The sequence below is a fragment of the Acanthamoeba castellanii genome, assembly GCF_000313135.1.
Source record: "Acanthamoeba castellanii str. Neff unplaced genomic scaffold scf7180000084716, whole genome shotgun sequence".
NCBI lineage: Eukaryota > Discosea > Longamoebia > Acanthamoebidae > Acanthamoeba > Acanthamoeba castellanii.
Window position 1 is genome coordinate 63,583 of NW_004457511.1, and position 8,314 is coordinate 71,896.

General features: G+C 60.3%; 1 pseudogene; it reads left to right on the plus strand.

The window, feature by feature from the left end:
* The first annotated feature begins 22 nt into the window (after window positions 1-22).
* On the plus strand, window positions 23-6,317 carry ACA1_151120 (annotated as a pseudogene).
* The last annotated feature ends 1,997 nt before the right edge of the window (window positions 6,318-8,314 follow it).

Genomic DNA, 8,314 nt, shown 5'->3' on the forward strand with positions numbered 1-8,314 from the left:
AAAATGGAGAGTAACGCAGGAAATGGGGGAGGAAAAGGCCCTGTTCGCCTTCTTTTTCCTCTCCACCCCGACAGGCGGCAGTCCGGCGCCGCGGCAAGCAAGCAGGCAGGCCAGCGTGCGTTCGCATCTTCTTGCGCCCTCGGCGGTTGCTCGCTAGTCTGCCCCCCCCAATCAATCACTCGTCCGCCAGTGTGCCATGAATCTCCGCAAGTTGGTGCAGCGCCGTTTCTTGAGCTTCCTGGCGAGCCGCTGGGGCATGGTGGTGTGCCTGGTGGGTGCGCTGTTTCTGCTCAACACATGCGTGTCCCTCCTGCACCACTTCCTCGCCGCCCCGCCCGCCGCCGCTCTTCTTTCTGCCCCCGCTCCCCTCCCCGACCGCTCCTCTTCGCCCGCCCACTACTCGGCCTACGGCGCCCCCATTGACCTGGTCTACTCCTGGGTCAACGGCTCCGACCCGCGCTCGTGCAAGGTAAAGCGCCACTCCCTCCCTCTCTCTCTCTCTCTATCAGCACCCCTCCCCCCACCTCTCACGTGCCTCCACCGCAGCACTCAAGGAAGCGCGTGCCGCCATCGCCGCCTCTCGCGGTACTCTCTCCACACAGCTTTTTTTGCTATTTTTTTTTGCTATTTTTTTTTCTGTTTCCCTCTCCACCCACAAGGTGCGTGCTGCCCAGTGGTGCGATGCGTAGTTACTTTATTCAATGTAGGCGCCGCACGCACGCACGCACGCACGCACGCACCACACACACACACACACACCACCACTACCTCTCTCTCTCTGTGTGTGTGTATATATATATAATAAATGTAGGCATGCATGCATGTATGCACGCGTGGGTGATGTTCAAGTTGACATGGCGCTGACAAAAATTGGCCCGCCCCCGTTTGATTGGTGTCTCGTGGCGCTGAGCAACAGGCAACGATACTGGCACCACCGCTACTCCCACCGGCAGCAGTGCCAGCCCGCCGGCCAGCAGCCTTGCCTCTGCCGCCGCCAGTGCCACGCCATCGGGCGGTAACGCGACGCGGAACGGCACACAGAAGGAGAACTGCCTCGGGGACGCCGACTCCATGAGCCGCTTCGTCGACAACGAGGCATGCACCCTCCCCTCCCTCTGCCCGCCTGCTTACCTGCCCGCCCGCCCGCTTGCCTGCCTGCCTGCCTGCCTGCCTGCCCGCGAGCTGCCACCTCCCCATCCCTCGTTTGGTGCGGGGGAGGGTGTGCTGATGGTCGATGACCGGTGGGCGGTGTCTCAGGAGCTGCGGTACTCCCTGCGCTCCGTGGAGAAGTACGCGCCCTGGGTGCGGAACATCTACATCGTCACCAACGGGCAGATCCCCTACTGGCTCGACCTCTCCCACCCCCGCATCAGGTGCGCGCACTCCGCACGGGTCCCGCTTAGCAGCACAACACACAACCCCGCCACCAGCCACCAGCCGCCAGCCACCGCCATAGGCTGCTGCACTATTGCTATCTTGTTATTTGTTTATTTATATATCTCTTTCGATAGAAATCTTATCTTACTCTTGGGTGGGTGGGTGGGTGGGTGGGTGGCAGGGTGGTTACGCACGAGGAGATATTCGCCAACAAGTCGCACCTGCCCACGTTTTCGTCGCCGGCCATCGAGTGCCACCTGCACCGCATCCCGGGCCTGTCGGACAAGTTCCTCTACCTCAATGACGACACCATGTTCGGTGCGCCCGTGTGGCCCGACGACTTCTACTCTGCCGGCAAGGGACAAAAGGTCGACACTCCTCTCTTCCCTCCCCCCCCACTTCCCTCCCCTCCCTCTCCCCCTTCGGCCCTGCTCTCGAATGCGCACCTTTGCAAGTTGCTTGGCTTGGCTTGGCTTGGCCCGACCTGGCTTACCTCGAGCTCGGGCTGGGCAGGTGTACCTGGCGTGGCCCGTACCCGACTGTGCTGACGGCTGCCCGTCCTCGTGGATCGGTGATGGCTACTGCGACCGGTTCTCCCCCCTCCCCCATTTACCACGAAATGCGCAATGCCAGCATCGTGGCTGGCTGGCTGGCTGTGGGGCGTTGCCTTACGTGAGCGCGTTTTGGCGGCAATCAGGGCGTGCAACACGAGCAGCTGCAACTTTGACGGCGGGGACTGCGCCAACGCCACGAGCGCCACGATGGGCAGCGGATGGAATGCGGGCAGCAGCGGCGGCAGCTGGGGCGCCGGCAGTTCGTGGGGCGCCGCCCTCGACTACTGTGCGCCTGGCTGCCCCGACTCCTGGATCGGCGACAAGTACTGCGACAAGCCCTGCCAGGTGCCCCGCTCCCCCCCAATCCGCCTTTTCCCCGTCCCCCCCCCATCGATGGGTGTCCGGGCAAGCTCGGGCGGGGGTGGCTGGTGGTTGTGTGCGTGGGTGTGTGTGGGGTCGTCGTCAGCTGCTGAGAGACGCGAGTGGGCGTATGGACAGGTGCCCGCGTGTGCGATGGACGCCGGAGACTGCGGGATGGAGGAGGTCAAGGAGAAGCTCTGGGGTTTCGCCGTGAACACCACCACCGGCTTGCCCCTGGTCCAGGTCAGCCACCGCCACCACCAGCTGGCGCCCCCTCCCCCTACATGCCACCGACGGTGGTGCTTACCTTCTCCGGTTTCATGTGCGGTGGGGCACGTGCGCGTGTTGGTGGTGGTGGTGGTGGTTTGTTTGTTTGTTGTTTGTTTGTTTGTGATTAGGTGCCACCGGACGTGGACGCGATGTACATCGACCTCGCGCCTGTCCTGGACACGCTGCAGATCGTGGATGGCTCGCACGACAACTCGGACATCGTGCGCACGGCAACCATCTCCCAGAAGCACAAGACCATGACCCTCGTGCTCAGGAAGAACAAGGGACGACAGCCTGTCGGCATCAGGTGCGTGACCCGCCTCCTCCTCCTCCTTCTCACTCTTCCTCACTCTTCCTCACTCCCTCCCCTCCTCTCTCTCGATCTCTCTCGATCTCTCTACACATCTATGCCTTACGCAGCGTGGAGGCTCTCCCGGCGGGCACCACCGACCGTAATTCGCCCCTCAAGCTGACGGTGGCCTTCAACATCACCGTGGGCGCCTCCAATGGGTCCACTTCCGTCTCTGAGACCTCTTCGTCCGCCTCGTCCCCGCCCCCTGCCGGTACAACCTCCCCCCCGCATGCGCGCCAACCACACGTGATGGGAGGGGGCTGAGGGTCAGTTATGGCGGTGATGTGCCGGCGACTGAAACTGCCCCCTCTCATCGGGACTTTGGTGCGTGGGTGGTGGTGCTGCGTGGTGCGTGGGTGGTGGTGCGTGGGTGCAGACGCCGATGTGGAGATCGAGGCCAGCCCTCTCCCCGTCGCCTCTCTGGCTCCTGCTGCTGTCGGCACCGGTGAAGACGAGGACGCCGGGATGGACCACCCCGACGGGGCCGCTCGAGCAGATCCAGACGCGACCGAGGACGCTGCGCCACTCGACCTACACGCGGTCAGACACCGCGACCTCAAACAAGTCCGAGCGCCGCCGCCGCGAAATACGCCCACCGCCGCCGCCGCCAGCAGCGGTGCCGGTGCCGGTGCCGCCTACCGAGAGGCGGAGCGGTATGCGCCCCACTACCCCCCCCCCCGTCTTCCCCCGATTGCGGTCCTGGCGAGGCACCACGTGGTGGCTGGTGGTGGCTGGTGGTTGACTGGCCGGCGGCCTTCTCTGCCCTCTCTGCCGTCTCTGGTCTCCGCTCTCTCCGCTCTTTCTCTCTCCGCTCTCTCCGCTCTCTGCAGGGGAAGCAGTCCGCGGAGGAGGAGCACGAGGACGTTGCTGCTCCACGTCGAGGAAGAAGCGGCGGCGGCGGAGGAGGAGGCGGATCCATCAGACGAGTCCGAGGAGGGAAGGCTCCCCACGACCCTGGCCGAACTCTGGACCCGCTACATGTCGGCTGCGTCCATCCCAGTCCCCCCGCCCAACACCCTCACGCCCGCCAAAAAGGCACAGCCCCCGCACCACGCACTCACGCACCACGCACCACGACGCTCATCTGTCGGGCGCGCTGTGTGTTCTGCGTGTTGTGTACGTGCGCGCGGTGAATGGCCTGCAGGCCTGGTATGAGCGGGCCAAGGAGCAAGCGGTAGAAGAGGCGCGGGAGGCCTACCTCGCCGCGGCTGCCGAGTACTTCCGGGACAGCCCCGCACCGGCTTTGTTTCCCTGGGAGCGGTCGGCACCTTCTCGCGCCGCCGCCGACACCGACACCGACACCGACACCACCTCCAGCAACAGCAGGACCGGGAGGCGTCTGCTCGATGCCTTTGGCGACTCGCTGCGCCATGTGAACCGCCTCCTCGACCAGGAGTTCGGTCCCGAACCTCGCAAGGCAACATCCCCTTAATGCCCTTCTCTCCATGTGTCTGATCAGTTCACACGCACGCGTTGTGTCGTGTGTGCGCGCGCGCGCGTGGTAGGGATCGTTCGGCCTAACGCGCGTGTTGCCTTGGCCGCGCCTCTTCCGGTGCGCAGGTGATCGCGCACATGCCGCACATGATCGACCGGCACATCATCACCGCGCTACACGCCCGATGGCCGGAGGAGTTCAACAAGACGTCATCTCATCGCTTCCGCACAGGCGAAGATATGCAGTTTGCCTTCTCCTACATGTACTTCATGATGCGTCAGGTACGCACCCACTTACCCGCGCGCCCGCTTCAGTGTCACCAGACACCAACCGGGGCGTATGGACGTACGACATAACTGATGGTGGATGGATGGATGGATGGATGGCTACGACGATTTGCAGAAACCGGACGCCACGGTCAAGGCAGTGTGGACGGCACTGGACGAAGACCAGTCAGGGGCGCTCGACTACTGGGAGCTGCGAACCATCTACCTGCGCGCCTACGGCCACCCCCTCGTGCCTCCCAAGTTCCACGAATTCCTCGACAGGCTTCGTCACCGCTGTTCTGCCCACAACGCCACCGCCGCCTCCGCGCCTGTCTCCGCCGCCGCCTCTTCTTCGTCACCTGCTTCGTCGCCCGCCACCGCGACCGCCGCCATGGCGGCTTCCGCCGTTCTTCTGCCTTCTGCGCTCGAGGCGGCCCCTTCCGCCGCTCCCCTCCTTTCGCCGGCCTCCACCAACGTCACGAGCACCCACCACCCCGCCTTGGCGTCGGGAAGCCAGCAGCAGCTCCCGTCGCACGTCGCCTCGGCCACCGCTGCATCGCCGGCCGCCACCGGCTCGGCGGAGCAGTGGAGCCGCTACTCGAATCGCTACGGAGTACACTCCCCTCCCCAACGGTGTTGCGTGGACACTAGGACCACTGAGAGGGGGAAGGAAGGGAGGCAGGCGATGCAATGACCGTCAGCTTACGTACGACACACGGCACATAGGGCGCCAACTTAGTGAATGCCGCCGCCACCGCCACCGCCGCCACGGGCAAGGAGGAGGAAGAGCAGCGTAAACGAGAAGAGAAGGCAAAGGAGGTCGAGTTCGAGGCCTATTTCCGCCGCCGCCCCGTCACCCTCGATGCTCTCTTCGATTGCCCCGACGTGCTGGAGAAGATCCAGCGCTGGTTCGTCAGCCGCGGCAAGAACAAGTACACTATCCACCCGCCTCTTCTTCTCCTTCCCCTCCTCATTTTTACGGGTGTACTCGATGGTGCCATGAGGTGGTACCACTCCTTTTCTTCTTACACCAGCTTGGGGCGTATTGCGTCGTGTGTGCGTGTCTCGGTCGTGAACCGCAGTTTTGAGATAGTGAGCACGGAGCACGACGTGGCCTTCCTCATGGTGAACGCCAACCCGCAGGGGGCGCAGGACCGACTCGATGGCATCTTGGCCAAGCCGCGCAAGTTTGTGTGCATCAACGACGACATCGACCACTCCGCCCCCGAATCTGTCGAGACTCTCTCCGTACCAGCCTCCCCATCTTGCGGGGTTTTTGTTTTTGTTTTTGTTTTGTTTTTATTTTTACTCTTTTCCTTGGCTGCCGGCGGGTCTGCGCAGATCATCAGGCGGTTCTACGAGAGCATGTACCCATTGCGTTCTACTTTCGAGCTTCCTGAGGGAAGAGCCAACCTCCACCTCCACATGTCTGACCTGCTCACGGTATGCTCTCTCTTTATGTGCGGTGGACACGCGCCCGATCGGACGTGTGTGCTGATGGTTTGGAGGTTGTCGGGTGCTTGCAGGAGGAAAAGGCCCACGGGCAGCGCGCCCTCAAGTGGGGAGTAGTTGTCGTGGTGGCCATCGTAGTGGCCGTCTGGTGGTGGGGCCGACGCGTTGTCCGGTGGGTGCTCCGCAGCCGGCTCTCGTCGCGCGACCGGCGGGCACGAGAAGGGCGAACCCTGAAGCTCCTCCGCCTGTAATCCAAGTTTATCTCCGAAAAGAAAAATGCAGGCAAGTCCCCGGATTTTGCCCGAAGCCTGAGTTTGTCACAACCGGTTCGCTGCGCTCGTCCCCGGATTTTGTCCGGACTTCGACCGCCGTACTCGCCAAGGGGAGCGGAGTTTTGACTTGGAATTTTTGCCCGCTGCCTACACCACACACACTTGAGCAGGCGTTTTCTCGCCTGCTCTGTAAGCTCGTGACCTCTCGTTTCGTTCAAAATGCGTTCCAGAGGACGGGCTTCAAGATGTGATAGGATTCAGCCCTGTGGGATGCCTCATTGGGCCGCTAGGACCTCGCCAATTCGGAGTCATTTTGCAATTTTTTCAAGGCCACACAATCGAGAGCGCTGTTTCTCTCGCTTGCCTTGATAGCTGGAAGCCTGCTAATCAATATCCAGACCAATTAGACGATGGGCTACAAGATGCCGCACGATTCAGGGAGCAACAGTGCGCTGGTGGCCGGACCCACTTGTAGGTAAAACAATCAACAGTCCAATCGAAGCGCACCAGTTTTCTCGCTTGCCTTGATAGCAAGAGGCCTGGCAATAATTTTCCAGACCAATTAGACGATGGGCTACAAGATGCCACACGTCTCTGGCCGCTACGGTGCGGTGTCAACCTCACAACTTCAAGCATAAAAATCCATCGACCAATTAAAGCGCACCAGTTTTCTCGCTTGCCTTGATAGCAAGAGGCCTGGCAATAATTTTCCAGACCAATCAGACCATGGGCTACAAGATGCCGCACGACTCAGCGCAATTGTTCGTCTCAACAGTAACCTCGGGAGATGTGTACGGAGATGGCTTGTTTTCGCGGACATCGCGACCTCCCGCGGACATTGCGATTATCCGCGGACATCGCGGCCGGCGACTCATCCCCTACTGTCCGCGGCTGTCGCGGATGCTGAGGGGATGCAACGAAAACGACTAACGAATTGCACGAGTAACACTCGTAAAAAGCGTTTAACTAGTTTAACGCGTTTAATCAGTGTTGCCACAGGTGGTTTGTGGTCATTTTACTCCTTTAACTCGTTATTTACTCGTTTTACTCGGTATTTACGCGTTTTTTACTCGTTCCACGCGGTTTTTACTCGTTTCACACGTTCTCTACTCGTTTCACGCGTTTGCTACTCGTTTCACACATGTTCTTTGAGTGGGCCACCGTTCAACGAGTGGGCAGGTCGTTAAACGAGTTTAATCAGTGTTTTACTAGTTAAACGAGTTAAACGCGTCCCCTGAGGGGATGCAACCGAAACGAGTAAAACTAATTGCACGAGTAACACTAGTGGCCACTCATAGAACGAACACATGAAATTCGTTGATGGATTTAGGAAAACTCACCAGCCTTCAAAGCTCCCAGGGTAGGAGTGGTGCCAATCGCTTTGCCAGGGGATGCAACGACAACGCGTAAAATTAGTGGAACTCCAAAAACACGTTCCACGAGCCACAGGGAAGCCAATGATAGATTCAGGAAAACTCACTTGCTTTGAAAGCTCCATGGATGGCAACAGTGCCGAGCGCTGTGCCAGGCACTGAACAGAGTGAGGACTGTATGACTAGCTGTTGCTGTTTACACCGTGGCCACGAGTAAAGAACTAGTTCTACTGGTTTTCGTTGCATCCCCTAAGTAGTGCCACGAATTTTACGCGTTGTCGTTGCATCCCCTGAGATTCCAGTTGTGAGACGAACAACGTTGTCCTGAGTCGTGCTGCATCTTGTAGCCCATCGCATAGCGTATCGTAGCAGCCAGAGTCGTGCGGCATCTTGTAGCCCATGGTCTAATTGGTCTGGAAAAATATTGCCAGGCCTCTAGCTATCAAGGCAAGCGAAAAATCTGGTGCGCTTTAATTGGTCGAGTGCGCTTTAGTTGGTAGTGATTTTTATGCTTGAAGTTGTGAGGTTGACACCGCATCGTAGCGGCCTGAGTCGTGTGGCATCTTGTAGCCCATCGTCTAATTGGTCTGGATATTGATTAGC